The following is a 20,859-nucleotide window of genomic DNA, read 5'->3' on the forward strand; positions in this document are numbered from 1 at the left end:
CGGCCACACCCCTCGCCGTCCGGTGCACTTCGCTCAACGAAGCCGCTGCCAGGAGTTCCACGGCGCATCAGGCTGAGCCTAGTGCGCAGGCGCGGGATCTAGCAGAGGGACTGGGTAGGAATTGCGGAGACGGCGCTGAGCTGTAGAAGGCGGCACACAAGACAGCGAAGGCAGCGCTGGGCACCGGACGGCAAGGGGTGCGGCCAGGCACCCTGTATTAATGGACCTCCCCTTGGGCACCTTAAGTGAGTGATTGACAGGTTATAAAAACCTGTTTTTTGGGCAAATAGAGCCACAGTGAAGTTTAATAAGGCCAGCTTAGGATTATTCTTATTACTCCGGACATGAGCATATGTTTAGGTTATAGGGGTAAAATCTCATGACAGAATTCCCTTTAAGCTACATTCTTATTAGTAAGATAAGAACTGAGCTACTGTATAATGAGTGTTTGGGAGATCAGAGAGCAGAGATAAGGAGTCTGTCTGCTCCTGGTCTGACGGAAAAGATAGAAAATCCAAAGGGTGCTACTAGAGCATCTCAGCTCTGTACAAAAAAAATATACTTAATATTTTTAATAAAGACAACAATTTTTTTTTTTTAGCTTAAAAAAATACAGTGTAATAATAATAATAATAATAAAATGCCCCCAAAGGTGTACATAGCCTTTAAGCACTCACCAGGTTTGGGTTCTACCTTTAGCGTACACTCATATATGTGTCCATATGCGATAATTTGCTAAGTTTATGCCTTTTTGCCATACATTTGGCTGGAATAAGTCAAAATACCTTTGATTCAACTGTATTTTTGTGCGCAGTTGACTACACTGTTCAATTTAACACTTTATTTTCAATAGAGTCAATGTCAGACATAAAAATGACATACATCTGGGGCTAACGTTTTGCAGAACACTTCAGTCTCACAATTGTAGCGTGAACCTTGTCGTAGATCTACCTTCTACTGGGTTGTCTATGTAAGGCATGCACATGTTAACATATATTTCAATTAATTTGTAAAATTGTTAAAATTCATGGCCCCATCTCTTACAATATAGAAAGCATCTTCAGTCAAATAAATAAATTATAAAAATGTAATCCCATACATAACTAAAGGTAGAGTATTTAAAGACAATGTATATCAATAAAACCAGATGGTAAAATGTATTCTTTTTCTTCTAATATGTTTTTGTTTTATTTAATGTACATGATTACGAGAGTGGACACCTTGTCTAAACATAAACCTGTGACACACTGAAGCAGAGCATGATCCCCTCCCTTCGGTAACTGGGCCACAGGGCACTATTCCAACATGATAACGATCGCAAACACTCCTCCAAGACGACCACTGACTTGCTAAAGAAACTGAGGGTAAAGGTGCTGGACTGGCCAAGCATGTCTCCAGACCTAAACCTTATTGAGCATCCTCAAACGGAAGGTGGAGAAGCGCAAGGTCTCTAACATCCACCAACTCAGTGATGTCGTCATGGAGGAGTGGAAGAGGATTCCAGTGGCAATCTGGGAAGCTCTAGTGAACTCCATGCCCAAGAGAGTTAAGGCAGTGCTGGAAAATAGTGGTGGCGACACAAAATATTGACACTTTGGGCACAATTTGGCCATTTACACTTAGCTTAGGGGTGTGATTACTTTTGTTGCCAGCAGTTTAGACATTAATAGCTGTGTGTTGAGTTATTTTTGAGGGCACACCAAATTTACAAGCCGAACACCAACTACTTTACATTGTATCAAAGTGTCAGATCTTCAGTGTTGTCCCATGAAAAGATACAATAAAATATTTACAAACATTGAGGGGTGTACTCACTTTTGTGAGATACTTTACTTTACAATAGCCATATGAACAACAGGAACAGTTGGTCTGGAGATGACACATTGTCATCTATGGAAAAGTGTTGTGGGCATGCTCTGTGACCTGTGCAGAGGTCATTGTGCAGGGAGGGGGAGTAGAGGAATGTGACCGTCACTTCGCAATGTTGTGCTCTTGTATTCTCCATACCTAGGTGTTACCTTTCATTGTAACATGGAAACCTTAAAGAAAGATCACACATTCTCAAAATATGCTTAACATAAATAAAATTTTGATTTGAGCAATAGGTCATTTTCTGGTGCCACATTCCCTTTAAGAAAAATGAATGTATTATTTTTTTATTTGGTTTATTCATTAATATTTTAAAATCTGCCTTTCCTGCTACTAAATTATTTCCGCACCCTGTTTCCCTTTGCAATTTTGCCTCAGCTGATCCATGGAAGTCTCATTGGCGTATATTTGTCATTGTCTTCATTAATAAATCAATAACAGGAATATACACTGGTTCATGTGGGTTTTTTGAATAGCCAAACAGCTATGTTATGGGAAATCAATTTAGAATGCATATTTTATCTTTCCTCTTTTGTATTTAATCCTTTTTGCTTTTTAGATTTTCATTCTATCATTGGCTTTTTCCGCTTACAAAGGTAGCTAAAAAAAAGACCTATAAGCTTTCACTGCAGAGTTAAAATAATAAAAATACATGTGATAAAAATTAAAATTCTCCCCAAAAATCTTTGTGTTTGTATGATTAGTATGGTGATTTATGTGTTTCTTCAGACATATGGCATAATCAAGAATGTCATTGAGATTATATATTAGTACTTATATCATTTTAGCTCAGTTTCGCACCATAATATAATCATTGAATCCTACGACAGGTATTTTGTCGCTACACACAATTGTGCCAATGTTTTTGCTGAATAAAATGTTTCGTACAATATCGTTGTTCTCTTAACACCAGTGGAAACAAAGGAAATCATAGAACAATGCAGAATTGCAATAATTGTGCTTAGCCGGCATAAACAGCTGAAGTATTGAGATCCTGAAGAGTTGTAGGCTCCTGGTTTTGTGTGGGCCAACAATGCGGGAACATAAATCAATGTGAGCGATTTCACTTATATATAATGAATAATATGATGTATAATATATAAGACAATTACTCTGGTCTCAGCATAATGGCACTCACGCTTCCCTAAATGTAGGCACTGCTCGGCTGTAAAGTGCAATCAGAACAATAGCTATAAAGATGGATGCGATATTGGAAATGAAGGTGTGTTGCAATAATACTTGAAGGTTAATTCACCTTTTGGACCTTTGGAGGGTAAACATGTGGTAAGAGGGCTCAATGGGTCTAATTTTAACATATAATTTAACAATTGGCTAGATACGTTCTCGAGCAAGACAGAATCACGGACATGTATGAGGTAGCTGAGGAACCTCATGGGTGGAGAGGCTGAGTTGGCTGCTAAGTGTTTGTGAGAATAATTAGAGTTTAAGAGATTACCTACGTATATTATTTTTTTCTATGAAGCCATCCAACCCCGGAGTAGGTATACGTTTTCCATCATGACATATATCTTCTGTCTCATTGTGTGACTTTCATTAAAGCATAACTATCCTTTCTTATAAAACTTTTGGAATGTGATAGTGGGGTGCTGAAACCCCATTGAGAAAGTGCAGAAGAACTCATGGTAGCGCTATGCCCCTTTGGCCTTGATTGGCTCTGCTCGGACCTCCTTGGAGAGCAGAGTGTGTGGTATACATATCGATAGACGGTACATTAGTCCATACTCCACACACTTGACTCTACTACTTCAATGAAAGCCAAAGAGGCATAGTGCTTCTGCTTCTTCATTCACAGGGGTTGTCCAACCTGAAAAAATGCTATCATGTAGTTATTTTATAAAAATATATATTGATAATATTGAGATATTATACAATGAGATATCCATTATTTGAAATAGTAGATATAAGCTAATTAAAGGGGGTTGCCCTTCCTGTTATTGTTGTTGGCTTACCCTCAGGATAGGCCAGTAATATCTGATCGGCATGGGTCCAACACCCAGCTGATCAGTTGTTACCTCTAATGCTGGTGTTCTGCCATATTCCTATACCTGGCAGAATGCTATACCCGGAAGTGATGCGGCCACACCAGAATCAGCTGGAGGAGGGTGTGTGTGCGGATCTGCGCAAGCGCAGATCCACTGGATTCGTAAAAATAATTGCACCGCCACCGGAGAAGCACCTACTTCATTTGCATGCGCGCAACTGTACACCGCACGTGCACACTCAGGGGTAGGTCGATTTTTCAGTGCAAAATGTTCCATCAAATCTCCCTGCCCCTGAGTGCACACGGGCGGACACATCATCTGGAGCAGTTCAGCCTCACCACATAGCAGAGCTGAGTGCAGGATATTGGGGTGGTGGGGTCACCACATAGCAGAGCTGAGTGCAGTCCCTGAGTGCGCACGCGCGGTCTATGGTTTTGCACATGCAAATGAAATTGGTGCTTCTCCCACAGCAGTGCAATTATTATCACGAATCCAGTGGATCTGCGCTTGCGCAGATCCACACACACCCTCCTCCAGCTGATTCTGGTGCGGCCGCGTCACTTCTGGGTATATCATTCTGCCAAGGTATAGGAATCTGGCAGAACACCGGAAGTCAGCGATAGAACTACAGCGATGCGCCCATTATGAAGTGGACCTTGATGGTTATTGCAGAACTCCTCCCTGCCATTACCAGCTCCATCTACACAATGGACAGAGCTGTGGAGTTCCACCACCAAATTGTGCCAGAGATACCAGGTAATGGCTGATCAGCAGGGGTGGGGGTTTGGATCTGATATGAGTAGCCTATCTTGAATATAGGCCATTTATTATAAAAGAGAGGCCAACCCCTTTAATTTATGCATTATGAATTCATTACAGTATTTATATTTTCTCCAGTTTTATTCTTTCAATTTTTTTATCTTATTTTTTTGTATTTCTTTATGTTTACGGTTTATCTCATCCTATTTCCTTGGCTCATAGTTTCTTTGAATTGACTTTTTTTCAGTAGTTAAAGCAGGACAAGAAAGAATATTTTTTTTTACAATTTCCCTATTATTTTACATTTTATTTATTTTTGGTTTTTGAAACCACATCAATCATGATCAACGCTGTAAATAGCTTTATCCATCTGAGATAATCGACTGGCATAAAACAATTAGCATGGAAGGAGCGCTGGGCACTCATGCACATCTACTGAGGATATAGAGATCTCCTATCTTATTCACTTCAGTTAAGTTTGTGAAACAAGGCCATGAACTTGCTGACTTCTTCACCTCCTGGTGACTTGGAAGACTGGGTCAACATCAATATCCGGCACAGATGGCTCAGGATAGTAATGGAGTAAAGGGAGAGTCTACAACAGGTATAAAAACATCCTTGACCACCCAGCTGTAAGAAAATAATTTTTGTTCCACTGGGTGTGAAATCTTTTTGTATTAAAAAGGTTTTAATGAATGAGCTGAAGGTGCATCCATCCTGACTTGTGCCATGTTGGAATGTAGACTTTGGTCTTTAAAAGCCAGAAAGTATATATTGTTCAAAGCATGGCATAGCTAGAGGCAGTACAGAGCTAGTAGTCGTACCTGAGCCCTAGTGCCTGAGGGGCATAATGGTCACTGTGGCACATAAGAGAACACTAATATTATAAATGATAGGGGGGGTGCTCAGTTATTGGTTTGACTCTGGGGCATGAGAGCTTCAACTTAAACTAGTGGTACAGTGTCTTAAGCTGAAACTGTCTGACATATTTTATCCAGTAGAAAATTTTGGAAATTTAAGCCGTCTTCTTTATTTATTTTATGTACTTATATCAAGCTGCCCCCAATGGGGTTCACAATCTAAGGTTCCTATCGGTTTGTCTTTGGAGCGCGGGAGGAAACCGAAGTACCTAGAGGAAAACTACACAAACACGGGGAGAACATACAAACTCCATGCAGATGTCGTCCTTGGTCAGATTTAAACCTAGGACCCCAGTGCTAACCACTGAGTCACCGTGCTGCCCATAACTGAACGCTCCCTTTAAAACCATTTCAAATCATATAATGAAGAATTAATTATGAGCATTCCCATATTTACCAAAATTGGTCAATTTGGGTCCACTCGTACGTGCCTAGGAATACCTTTTTTGGGGCAGGGTTTATATAAACATTGCCCATTTTCTAACCAGGGCAATTTGTGGGATTGTTGCCAATGCCATGCATTCCTTCCTTAAAATATATCTTTAGTGAATACAAGTAAATTCTCACCTGTATTTGTGAATAATATATCATACAGAATCTGTCTGGGCTGTTACAATGCAACAATCTAAGAATGCACTTGCTGACAACTTTAAATCTTCTTAGATCTGTGTATTCTGTTTTATCTGCTTAATGTTTGTTGTAAATCATGTAAGGTTATGGTCAACCAGTTAGTTATGGTCAACCAGTTACCTCTTTCCCTATCTACTGCTTGTGACATGCATGCAGCTTCATAGGGTGACTGTACAGCCTCTCATGTGCCATTGACCTGCATCTGTAGCTCCCTAGCATCCTTCACACACTTTGGAATGATCACTATAGGCTATGCTATGTATTCTGGTCCAAACCTTATTTGCGAAGGCTGGACAAGGCATCATGAGAAAGTTTTAGGCAGGTGTGGAAAAATGCTGCAAAGTAAGAATACTTTCAAAATTAGAAGTGTTCGTTTATTGTCGTCAACAAAACGCAAATAAATGAACAAAAGAGAACTCTAAATCCAATCAATATTTGGTGAAGACCAACCGTTGCCTTCAAAACATCAGTTCTTGTAGGTACACTTTAAAACATGTTTTTGAAGGAACTCGGCAGGGAGGTTCTTCCAAAAAAAAAAAACACCTAACCACAGGTCTTCTGTGGATGTAGTCTTGCCTAAATCCTTTTGTCTCTTCATGTAATCATGGACAGACTCAATGATGTTGAGATCAGGGCTCTATGGAGGCCATATCATGACTTCCAGGACTCCTTGTTCTTCTGTATGTTGCAGATCATCTTTAAAGGGGTTGTCCGGTTTCAGAGCTGAACCCGGATATACCTTGAATTTCACCCAGGCAGCCTCCCTGATGTAAGCATCGGAGCATTTCATGCTCCGATACTCTCCATTGCCCTGCGCAGGATTGCCCTGCGCAGGATTGGTTTGAATCCCAGCAGAAACTTTTCTGAAATACAGGCTAAATTAGAATACACAAGCACTGACTCCATGTATAGACATACAGGGCGGGACACAGGAAGAGGCTGCATCGCATTGCTGACATGGAGGTAAGTGTTTTTTTTTTTTTGGTTTTTTTTTAATACCCGACTGTTACTGCCATGGGGGGAGCGGGAGGCACTTGATACTGGCACATGGGGGGAGGGAGGGGGGTTGGCACCTGATACTGGCACATGGGGGGGGTTTGCATATGATACTGGCACATGGGGGGGTTGACACTATGATACTGGCACATGGGGGGAGAGGCACTATGATACTGGCACATGGGGGTGGGAATGAGAGAGGCACTTGATACTGGCACTTTTTTGGGGGGGAGATGGCACTATGATACTGGCACATGGGGGGAGAGGCACTTAATACTGGCACATTGGGGGGGAGATGGCACTATGATACTGGCACATAGGGGGGGAGGCACTTGATACTGGCACTTTTTTTTAGGGGGGGGAGATGGCACTATGATACTGGCACATGGGGGGGAGGAGAGAGGCACTTGGATACTGGCACATGGGGGGTTTGGCACTCTGATACTGGCACATTGGGGGTGGGAAGGAGAGAGGCACTCGATACTGGCACATTGGGGGGGGGAGATGGCACTATGATACCGGGACATGTGGGGGAGAGAGAGGCACTTGATACTGGCACATGATGGGGGGGCATCTATGGGGACACCTTACTGGCATATTATTGGGGGGCATTATGGGGAACACTAGGCCGGCAGCCTATCAGAGGCCGGACACTGAGGGCATCTACTGGAGCACTATATATGGAGAATTTTATACTGGTACATTATGGGGGGCACTAGCAGGAAGGGGGGAGAGGAGCACTATGGGGGAATTTACTGGGGGCACTATATAGGGATATTTTATACTGGGACATTATGGGGGCACTATGGGGACATTAGCTCAACTAGGGGCATTACAAGGGGGTATTTTTTGCACTGTCAAATTATAAGGAGATTTATTTCTACTAGGGGGGGGGGCATTATGGTGGGCTTTATTACTCCCCCATAGTATGACCCCCCTAGTAGCAGCACCAGCCTCTCCCTGCTCTGCTATCCCTCTGCCCCTTCTCTAAATCCTTATTATGAAATCTTTCTCATTAGGATAAAGCACAACATCAGCTCCACCGAGCCCCCGGCCAAAGTGTGGAAGTGGCGTCCGAGATCCCAAGGACCAAGCCAAGTAACTGTAAGTTTTTATGTGGAGTATGTTTATGTTATACACATATAGCATACACTGTGCCACACAATATACAGTATACCTCTACACTGTGCGCCACAATATACAGTATACCGCTACACTGTGCCACACAATATACAGTATACCTCTACACTGTGCCACACAATATACAGTATACCTCTACACTGTGCCCCACAATATACAGTATACCTCTACACTGTGCCACACAATATACAGTATACCTCTACACTGTGCCACACAATATACAGTATACCTCTACACTGTGCCACACAATATACAGTATACCTCTACACTGTGCCACACAATATACAGTATACCGCTACACTGTGCCCCACAATATACAGTATACCTCTACACTGTGCCACACAATGTACAGTATGCCTCTACACTGTGCCCCACAATATACAGTATACCTCTACACTGTGCCCCACAATATACAGTATACCTCTACACTGTGTAGTCTGTTCAATAAGCACCACATTGTTTTGTGGCGGCGGACAGAAAATAATCTGGAAGTGCCGAGACCAGGCTCTGACTGCTAGGGGGGGTCTGCTGAGCTAACCGATGCCCCCTATGGCAGTAGCACCACCTTAGCCCCCATGACACAATTTTCTACCGCACCGGATGACACCAGCCCTAGCAACCTGACACCTAGGCCCTGGAGCCTTATTAGCTGCTGGCCCTATATGCGTTACTAGCTCGTCTAGTCCCTTGTGTGAAGGTGTTTGGAAGTTTCTGCTTTTCTGTGTAGTGGACTGTGCTTCTCATTTAAACTGATTTTGCTTGATCGCTGCCTGCCCTGACTCTGGACTTCCTGACTACGCCTTTCCCCTCAGTGCCTTGAACCGGTATCTCTGACTCCCTGGTCAGATGCCACCCTCACCCGGGGACTGCTCTGAAATGATACCTGGTGACTACCCTAATGGCCCAAGCCTATCCTCACCGTCAGAGGCTCTAGTAAAGACCATGTAGTTACTTAGCCATGCCCCTCCAGGGTTTAGCTGGTCAGTGATGCAGTGGGTCCACACCCACTTGCATAACAAGCCTGAGGGAGCCCAAAAGGACTCCATGACCTACAAGAGAAGGCCAGTACTATAAATGACCATTGATAGTCTTGATAGTCATGGAGAGGGAGGGAGTCCTGTTTTTAATTTTCCATTGGGGCCCAGGAGCTTCAATTCACGCCTCAAAAAAAAACAAAAACAGGAAAGCATCAAAAATGGTTAAAGGATCTATGCATTGGCGGGAGAGATTATTGAGTAATCCTGAACATCATGTCTGTATTTTTTAGACATTAAGGGGATCACTTATTAAGACCGGCATTTTAGACACCAGTCTTAATAAAGCCCTGGACGCCGGCCTCTACATAACTTCGGTGGATCCTCTGCCACTTCTAAATGCCACAATCTGGACGTATTTTTGTTTAATAAATGACCCCCTAAATGTTTCATTTTCAGAAATTTTAGATTTTTTTGTAAGATTCTCGTACATGCATGTTGGATCTCACAGCCTTCTTATACTTTGTTGGAAAATATTTCTAAACCTGAACCACCGAATGTGACTTCACGAGGCAAAATCCATGTTATGTAATTAAATTTCAAACACCTTAGTAAATCATTTGAAGTTTCCATAGTAACCCTGAATGTCGTACAAATTGGCTTTCACGCAGCTAAGTGTCATGAGCCCTCAGCTAAACATATCACATGTATTGAAACAATGTTATCCTGTCACCGCTGTTATATATTGCACTTTTCCTTGGGAGGCTTACAAATGATCAGCGGGGACGCCGGTGGTTGCAAAATTTGCAAAAAAAAGTATGCAAACATGCAAAAGGTATTGCACACACAGAGGATGATATGTAACTCTTAGGGTCTATATACACGGCCATATCACACATCTGTGTTGTGCAATACGAGGCCCATACTGTACCTGTCGGATATTTTACGGAGGCGTAGAGAGAGGTATGTAACATATTCTGCTCACCCCATTGGGCTCAACTACTATGAAGTCCATATAGGACATGGAAAAATGCTGTATTCAGGAGAACAACCGCTTTGGGGCTCATCCACACAAACATATAATTTTTTTCGTTTCCATTCCATCCATATGCGGAGGCGTAGAGAGAGGTATGTAACATATTCTGCTCACCCCATTGGGCTTAACTACTATGAAGTCCATATAGGACATGGAAAAATGCTGTATTCAGGAGAACAACCGCTTTGGGGCTCATGCACACAAACATATAATTTTTTTCGTTTCCGTTCCATCCATATGCGGAAGCATTCACTTCAATGGGGCTTGAAAAAAAACGGAAATTACTCCATGTGCATTCTGTGTTCGTATGTCAGCATGTCCGTTCTGTAAAAAAATAGAACATGTCCTATTCTTGTCCGACTTGCAGACAAGGACAGGAATCGTTACAATGGATCCGCCCAAAAAAAATGGATGCAACAGGGATGTCACACAGATTTTTTATTTTTTTGCGGATCTGTGATTTGCGGACCACAAAATACATACGATCGTGTGTATAGTACTGCCGCACATAATAGTTTCAAAAAAATGCATCCAAAAAGGCAGTGCAGTGTTTTGTGGCATTTTTGGGGATTTTTTTGCAAAAATATTGGGGGAGATTTATCAGAACTAGTGTAAAGGAAAACTGGTTTAGTTGCCCATAGCAACCAATTAGATTCCATTTCTCATTTTCCAAAGGAGCTCTGAAAAATGAAAGAAGGAATCAGATTTGTTCCTTTACACCGGCTTTGATACATTTCCCCCCAATGTCTTTCAGCACAGGTGTTTTTGATGTTTTTTGTTTTTTTTTTGCATGCGTTGCATTTTTATTTAGGAGACTAATGTCACTTCTTGTGTTGAAAAGCATGGGGGAAAAAAGCAAAAATAAATCCATGCAAAAATGCCATTAAAAACACAGTAAGCATGGTAAAGGCTAATTTCACATTTGTGGCGCAGCATTCCTCGCAGAGGACAGCCTGCCTGAGTTCTCTGCACCTTGGGCATTGCTGGATGTTACCTGAATGCCCGCCAGCCCCATTAACTATAATGAGGTCCGGCGGATATCCGGCCACTACCCCCGGAAAATATGCCGGGATTCGGTTTAAAAGAAAAAGTTTTGCATGCAAAAGTCTTTATCCAGCCTATTCAAGCAATTTCAAGCCGGAACAACCTGCTGGAAGGCTGTACCAAAAATGTGAAAGAAGCCCAAAAAAATAATAACTCTCCGTGGGACAAAAAAGAGTCAGAAATGAGGAGAAAAATGCCAGATCCAGAGCATGCTGCAATTTGAAAAAATCACAACTGACCCAAAAAAACAAACCTTGTTTGAAAAAAAAATTATGATTCCAAAAATAAATAAATAGATAACTAAATAAAAAAATAAATAAGGTTTGAAAGCCAGCTGGTGCAGCGTTTAATAATTCCCATAGACTTGCAATGTCTGGAGCTTGCAAACCGCCTAAAAAACACACACACACAAAAAAGACTGCACAACGCAGCTTTCTCCTTTTATTCACATTATGCCGGGCACAGAACTGACTATTCTAATGCCCATATACCGGTTTGCACTTACAATAATCTATTTTACAGACCGAGGACAAATATTGAATTCACTATTTCACTATCAATGACAAAGCGGTGAATTTAATCTGCGGGACTCTGGCTTTAACTGCGTCTGTCCAGAGACCGCCATCCTGACAGATTGACAGAGCAGGTTAATAAGTGCTTTCCACTTCTCCTACAGGCTAATTAAATATTAATCCACGTGGTGAGGTCAGCAAAAATAACAAACAATTGGCAGAGCGAAATTTGTTTAATTAATTCTCCTGTGGAGGCTTCAGACTCATCGCTTTCCCCTGATGCAGCGATGGCTTAAGCTGCTGCAGCTCAGTCCGAATGCGGGCTGAATAAATGCAGGGTAGGATATAGGGCCCTAGGAGAGAGCGGGTGTAATGCATATAGGAGATGGCAATAGTTTAATCGGTAGTTGGGTTAAAGGATTCGAAAAACATGGCTGCTTTCTTTTAGAAACAGCGCCACACCTGTCCACAGGTCGTAGGCGGTATTGCGGCTTAATCTCATATACTTGAATAGACAAAACTAGACAAAAAACATGGATTGCTGTCTCTGGAGGACACCAGCCATGTTTTTCCAATCCTATACACCCCTTTAAGGGGGTTGTGGCAAGTTTACAAGTTATCCCCTAACCACAGGATAGGAAATAAATAACCGATCTGTGGTAGTCCAAAAGCTGGGTCCGCCACTGATGCCTAGAGTGGAGTGGTAGGTTGGGCATACGCCATGCCGCTCCATTCATTCTCTATGGCACTGCTGGAGATAGCCGAGTATTGCATTTGACAATTTCCATTGGACCCCTAGAGAATTAAAGGAGCGCCAGGGCACAAGCTCGACCTGCCACTCCGCCAGATCAGGAGAACAGGACCTTATTTTTCCCAACAGTTGGATCTCTATTGATCAATTAGTTATTCCCTATCCTGTGAATACTTGCCACAACCCCTTCAAAGGAGTTATGCCATGACCGATGTAAAAAATTTAAATTAGACATCTTAAGGTATATAACAATCTTTTTCTAACAAAGCTAGAACCAGCCCTGTATCTCCCATGGATCCAGAGATCTCCGCATTCATTGCTCCAATACTACTGCTAGATTTCTTAAAGGCTGGCAGCTCAGGGGCTGTGCACTTTCTCAGGGAGCATGACCTTTGTGCTGTCCCTCTTTCCCTGTAACTGCCACAGCTTCTAACAGAAGATATGGCTGGTAGCAAATGAAGATTTCAACTGAGCGTGTGCAACCCCCTCAGTGAGGTGGACAAGAAACAAGGAAAAGAACAAACAGCAGGTGGCGCTATACAGATACATTTTACTGAATAGCTCAGTGGCTATACAAATTTTTTAATTACATGCAATTACAAAATTATTCAGATCCAGGTGCTGGTTTAAAAAAATGTTGAATATTTTTTGTGGCACATTCCCTTTAAGTTTTATTCCGCTAAGCCATCCATCTATGTAACATCTTTCTATGCTCAGACCACCCTACGTATCCTGGTTTACTACAAAGGGTTGGCAAAGAGTTTGCACAAGATCATAAAAAGGATCTATTTTTCTATTGCACACAGGTTGTGTCTAGTATTTCAGTTCAGCTCCATTGACTTGAAGCAGGTTTTTTTTAATCTAAGCTCACAGAACCCTTCATGACAGTATCTCCCTATACATTGCTTGATCGTCCCATCACACATATCCTACCACTTTAAGCCTGGCCATAGTACGAATGAGTCGTCGGAAGTTTATGGGACGAGAGGACCAACACAAGCGACACTTATAGTCATGAATGTAATTATTAACCATTTTTCATCCAATGAACATAGCAGATGGTTGATTGAGGCAGATGTTATCAAAGCACTCAGCCATCCATTGGGACCATTGACCATCTAAACTGCATAAACAATCAGACTGAACGACTGATCATAAACCCAAGAAAAGTCTTATTAATAAACCAAATGTTATCTCCATGCACTGCCCAGTTATTATTATTAATTAGAAGAATTTCTTCTGTCTCCTGCGCCATATATGAATGATGAAGCTGCTAGAACTGTCCATATAAATTAGGAAGGCCCCATATAGACACCAGTGCTTCCACACTCCTGCTGTAAAAAAAAAGATAAAAGAGGAAAATAAATGGCAATCATGATGCTAATAACAATACTACAAGCAGAAATTCTGAATTTTCTCTACATTTTGATAAAGAAAGAAGGGTTAACTTAAAGGGAACCTGTCACTTTTAGGCCTTGTAGGACTAGCTAAGCTGAATGTAATTACAACCTTCATTTAGTGAGCCATTGCTTCTTTCTGGAAAATAGTTTTTAATTTTTAATTGTGTATTTTATTATGTATTGTTATATATTTTCATATGGTTGGTGTCACGGATAGTGTAGCAGAAAACAAGAGGTTACAAATAAGGATCCGACTGGCTTGATCCAAAACTAAGGAACAAAAGGGTGAGCCCTATTAAAGTCCTGAAGCTCTCCCTGTCTTCTCAGCCCATGCAAAGATCTCAATGATAAAAGGTTGCATACCTAGACTGAGTGAAACCTGCAAACCCTATAATAGTGAGGGGACACGACCACCGGCTCCCTGCACTTAATACGGAGGGAGTCAGGGTCACCTAGAATCAAGCCAACAGGAAAACAACAAATACAGACATAGACTTATCTGAAGAAGCAGCTGCAGCAACTCCAAGCTGAGAACACACAATCCAGGAAGTAGTATAAACCGCAAAGTGAGGCAGTATGGGAGGAGATATATAGGGAGGCAATCACTGCTAATAGATAACAGCTGGTAGAGGGAGGAGAGATGTCAAAGTAAAAGCAAAACAAAAGAACATCATACAGGAGGTACTGAAGAACGTCTATCAGAACTTCTCAGAGATCTGGCGGTGACAGTACTCCTCCCTCTACGAGTGGACTCCGGACACTCAGAGCCCACCTTCTCAGGATGGGACCTATGGAATGCCCTGAGAAGATGAGTGGCCTTAATGTCCGCCACTGGGACCCACATCCTATCCTCAGAACCATAACCCTCCCAATGAACGAGGTACTGAAGAGAACCGCGGACAATACGAGAGTCCACAATTAGAGTTGAGCGAACACCTGGATGTTCGGGTTCGAGAAGTTCGGCCGAACATCCCGGAAATGTTCGGGTTCGGGATCCGAACCCGATCCGAACTTCGTCCCGAACCCGAACCCCATTGAAGTCAATGGGGACCCGAACTTTTCGGCACTAAAACGGCTGTAAAACAGCCCAGGAAAGGGCTAGAGGGCTGCAAAAGGCAGCAACATGTAGGTAAATCCCCTGCAAACAAATGTGGATAGGGAAATTAATTAAAATAAAAATTAAATAAATAAAAATTAACCAAAATCAATTGGAGAGAGGTTCCATAGCAGAGAATCTGGCTTCCCGTCACCCACCACTGGAACAGTCCATTCTCAGATATTTAGGCCCCGGCACCCAGGCAGAGGAGAGAGGTCCCGTAACAGAGAATCTGTCTTCATGTCAGCAGAGAATTAGTCTGCATGTCATAGCAGAGAATGAGGCTTCACGTCAGCCACCACTGCAACAGTCCATTGGCATATATTTAGGCCCAGCACCCAGGCAGAGGAGGGAGGTCCCGTAACAGAGAATCTGTCTTCATGTCAGCAGAGAATTAGTCTGCATGTCATAGCAGAGAATGAGGCTTCACGTCAGCCACCACTGCAACAGTCCATTGGCATATATTTAGGCCCAGCACACACACAGGCAGAGGAGAGAGGTCCCGTAACAGACAATCTGGCTTCATGTCAGCAGAGAATTAGTCTGCATGTCATAGCAGAGAATGAGGCTTCACGTCAGCCACCACTGCAACAGTCCATTGGCATATATTTAGGCCCAGCACACACACAGGCAGAGGAGAGAGGTCCCGTAACAGAGAATCTGTCTTCATGTCAGCAGAGAATTAGTCTGCATGTCATAGCAGAGAATGAGGCTTCACGTCAGCCACCACTGCAACAGTCCATTGGCATATATTTAGGCCTAGCACACAGGCAGAGGAGAGAGGTCCCGTAACAGAGAATCTGGCTTCATGTCAGCAGAGAATCAGTCTGCATGTCATAGCAGAGAATGAGGCTTCACGTCAGCCACCACTGCAACAGTCCATTGGCATATATTTAGGCCCAGCACACACACAGGCAGAGGAGAGAGGTCCCGTAACAGAGAATCTGTCTTCATGTCAGCAGAGAATTAGTCTGCATGTCATAGCAGAGAATGAGGCTTCACGTCACCCACCAATGCAACAGTCCATTGGCATATATTTAGGCCTAGCACACAGGCAGAGCAGAGAGGTCCCGTAACAGACAATCTGGCTTCATGACAGCAGAGAATCAGTCTGCATGTCATAGCAGAGAATGAGGCTTCACGTCACCCACCACTGCAACAGTCCATTGGCATATATTTAGGCCTAGCACACAGGCAGAGCAGAGAGGTCCCGTAACAGACAATCTGGCTTCATGTCAGCAGAGAATCAGTCTGCATGTCATAGCAGAGAATGAGGCTTCACGTCACCCACCACTGCAACAGTCCATTGGCATATATTTAGGCCTAGCACACAGGCAGAGCAGAGAGGTCCCGTAACAGACAATCTGGCTTCATGACAGCAGAGAATCAGTCTGCATGTCATAGCAGAGAATGAGGCTTCACGTCACCCACCACTGCAACAGTCCATTGGCATATATTTAGGCCTAGCACACAGGCAGAGCAGAGAGGTCCCGTAACAGACAATCTGGCTTCATGTCAGCAGAGAATCAGTCTGCATGTCATAGCAGAGAATGAGGCTTCACGTCACCCACCACTGCAACAGTCCATTGGCATATATTTAGGCCTAGCACACAGGCAGAGCAGAGAGGTCCCGTAACAGACGATCTGGCTTCATGTCAGCAGAGAATCAGTCTGCATGTCATAGCAGAGAATCAGGCTTCACGTCAGCCACCACTGCAACAGTCCATTGTCATAAATTTAGGCCCAGCACCCAGGCAGAGGAGAGAGGTCCCGTAACAGACAATCTGGCTTCATGTCAGCAGAGAATTAGTCTGCATGTCATAGCAGAGAATCAGGCTTCATGTCAGCCACCACTGCAACAGTCCATTGGCATATATTTAGGCCTAGCACACAGGCAGAGGAGAGGTTCATTCAACTTTGGGTAGCATCGCAATATAATGGTAAAATGAAAATAAAAATAGGATTGAATGAGGAAGTGCCCTGGAGTCCAATAATATATGGTTATGGGGAGGTAGTTAATGTCTAATCTGGACAAGGGACGGACAGGTCCTGTGGGATCCATGCCTGGTTCATTTTTATGAACGTCAGCTTGTCCACATTGGCTGTAGACAGGCGGCTGCGTTTGTCTGTAATGACGCCCCCTGCCGTGCTGAATACACGTTCAGACAAAACGCTGGCTGCCGGGCAGGCCAGCACCTCCAAGGCATAAAAGGCTAGCTCTGGCCACGTGGACAATTTAGAGACCCAGAAGTTGAATGGGGCCGAACCATCAGTCAGTACGTGGAGGGGTGTGCACACGTACTGTTCCACCATGTTAGTGAAATGTTGCCTCCTGCTAACACGTTGCGTATCAGGTGGTGGTGCAGTTAGCTGTGGCGTGTTGACAAAAGTTTTCCACATCTCTGCCATGCTAACCCTGCCCTCAGAGGAGCTGGCCGTGACACAGCTGCCTTGGCGACCTCTTGCTCCTCCTCTGCCTTGGCCTTGGGCTTCCACTTGTTCCCCTGTGACATTTGGGAATGCTCTCAGTAGCGCGTCTACCAACGTGCGCTTGTACTCGCGCATCTTCCTATCACGCTCCAGTGCAGGAAGTAAGGTGGGCACATTGTCTTTGTAGCGTGGATCCAGCAGGGTGGCAACCCAGTAGTCCGCACAGGTTAAAATGTGGGCAACTCTGCTGTCGTTGCGCAGGCACTGCAGCATGTAGTCGCTCATGTGTGCCAGGCTGCCCAGGGGTAAGGACAAGCTGTCCTCTGTGGGAGGCGTATCGTCATCGTCCTGCCTTTCCCCCCAGCCACGCACCAGTGATGGACCCGAGCTGCGTTGGGTGCCACCCCGCTGTGACCATGCTTCATCCTCATCCTCCTCCACCTCCTCCTCATCCTCGTCCTCCTCGTCCTCCAGTAGTGGGCCCTGGCTGGCCACATTTGTACCTGGCCTCTGCTGTTGCAAAAAACCTCCCTCTGAGTCACTTCGAAGAGACTGGCCTGAAAGTGCTAAAAATGACCCCTCTTCCTCATCCTCCTCCTCCTCCTCCTGGGCCACCTCCTGTTCCATCATCGCCCTAAGTGTTTTCTCAAGGAGACATAGAAGTGGTATTGTAACGCTGATAACGGTGTCATCGCCACTGGCCATGTTGGTGGAGTACTCGAAACAGCGCAACAGGGCACACAGGTCTCGCATGGAGGCCCAGTCATTGGTGGTGAAGTGGTGCTGTTCTGTAGTGCGACTGACCCGTGCGTGCTGCAGCTGAAACTCCACTATGGCCTGCTGCTGCTCGCACAGTCTGTCCAGCATGTGCAAGGTGGAGTTCCACCTGGTGGGCACGTCGCATATGAGGCGGTGAGCGGGAAGGCCGAAGTTACGCTGTAGCGCAGACAGGCGAGCAGCGGCAGGATGTGAACGCCGGAAGCGCGAACAGACGGCCCGCACTTTATGCAGCAGCTCTGACATGTCGGGGTAGTTGTGAATGAACTTCTGCACCACCAAATTCAGCACATGCGCCAAGCAAGGGATGTGCGTCAAATTGGCTAGTCCCAGAGCTGCAACGAGATTTCGCCCATTATCACACACCACCAGGCCGGGCTTGAGGCTCACCGGCAGCAACCACTCGTCGGTCTGTTGTTCAATACCCCGCCACAACTCCTGTGCGGTGTGGGGCCTGTCCCCCAAACATATGAGTTTCAGAATGGCCTGCTGACGTTTACCCCGGGCTGTGCTGAAGTTGGTGGTGAAGGTGTGTGGCTGACTGGATGAGCAGGTGGAAGAAGAGGAGGAGGAAGCCGAGAAGGAGGAGGTGGCAACAGGAGGCAAAGAATGTTGCCCTGCGATCCTTGGCGGCGGCAGGACGTGCGCCAAACAGCTCTCCGCCTGGGGCCCAGCTGCCACTACATTTACCCAGTGTGCAGTTAGGGAGATATAGCGTCCCTGGCCGTGCTTACTGGTCCACGTATCTGTGGTTAGGTGGACCTTGCTACAGATGGCGTTGCGCAGTGCACACTTGATTTTATCGGATACTTGGTTGTGCAGGGAAGGCACGGCTCTCTTGGAGAAGTAGTGCCGGCTGGGAACAACATACTGTGGGACAGCAAGCGACATGAGCTGTTTGAAGCTGTCTGTGTCCACCAGCCTAAATGACAGCATTTCATAGGCCAGTAGTTTAGAAATGCTGGCATTCAGGGCCAGGGATCGAGGGTGGCTAGGTGGGAATTTACGCTTTCTATCAAATGTTTGTGAGATGGAGAGCTGAACGCTGGCGTGTGACATGGTTGAGACGCTTGGTGACGGAGGTGGTGGTGGTGGTGTTGGTGGTACATCCCCTGTTTGCTGGGCGGCAGGTGCCAACGTTCCTCCAGAGGCGGAGGAAGAGGCCGAGGCGGCAGCAGCAGAATAGGCCGAGGCGGCAGCAGCAGAAGAGGTAGCAGGGGGAGCCTGAGTGACTTCCTTGGTTTTAAGGTGTTTACTCCACTGCAGTTCATGCTTTGCATGCAGGTGCCTGGTCATGCAGGTTGTGCTCAGGTTCAGAACGTTAATGCCTCGCTTCAGGCTCTGATGGCACAGCGTGCAAACCACTCGGGTCTTGTCGTCAGCACATTGTTTGAAGAAGTGCCATGCCAGGGAACTCCTTGAAGCTGCCTTTGGGGTGCTCGGTCCCAGATGGCGGCGGTCAGTAGCAGGCGGAGTCTCTTGGCGGCGGGTGTTCTGCTTTTGCCCACTGCTCCCTCTTTTGCTACGCTGTTGGCTCGGTCTCACCACTGCCTCTTCCTCCGAACTGTGAAAGTCAGTGGCACGACCTTCATTCCATGTGGGGTCTAGGACCTCATCGTCCCCTGCATCGTCTTCCACCCAGTCTTGATCCCTGACCTCCTGTTCAGTCTGCACACTGCAGAAAGACGCAGCAGTTGGCACCTGTGTTTCGTCATCATCAGAGACATGCTGAGGTGGTATTCCCATGTCCTCATCATCAGGAAACATAAGTGGTTGTGCGTCAGTGCATTCTATGTCTTTCACCGCTGGGGAAGGGCTAGGTGGATGCCCTTGGGAAACCCTGCCAGCGGAGTCTTCAAACAGCATAAGAGACTGCTGCATAACTTGAGGCTGAGACAGTTTCCCTGGTATGCATGGGGGTGATGTGACAGACTGATGGGGTTGGTTTTCAGGCGCCATCTGTGCGCTTTCTGCAGAAGACTGGGTGGGAGATAATGTGAACGTGCTGGATCCACTGTCGGCCACCCAATTGACTAATGCCTGTACCTGCTCAGGCCTTACCATCCTTAGAACGGCATTGGGCCCCACCATATATCGCTGTAAATTCTGGCGGCTACTGGGACCTGAGGTAGTTGGTACACTAGGACGTGTGGATGTGGCAGAACGGCCACGTCCTCTCCCAGCACCAGAGGGTCCACTAACACCACCACGACCATGTCCACGTCCGCGTCCCTTACTAGATGTTTTTCTCATTGTTATGGTTCACCACAACAACAAATATATTATTTGGCCCAATGTATTGTATTCAAATTCAGCGGGATATAAATTTGAGGCCTAGTATTTAGGCGCTGGGTGACCGGTATGGATTTAGTGACAGAATTAGACTTGGAAATGCACAGAAGCGTGTGTGTGAAGTTATTCTGAATGACCCAATGTGCACCTTGAATATTATATACCCTTTTTGGGATAGATTTCAAATAGCTCTGATATAGCAGGAACCACTAAATTATGAAATTGCTAAA

Source organism: Bufo gargarizans, chromosome 8 (assembly GCF_014858855.1).
Source record: "Bufo gargarizans isolate SCDJY-AF-19 chromosome 8, ASM1485885v1, whole genome shotgun sequence".
In the NCBI taxonomy this organism is placed as follows: domain Eukaryota; kingdom Metazoa; phylum Chordata; class Amphibia; order Anura; family Bufonidae; genus Bufo; species Bufo gargarizans.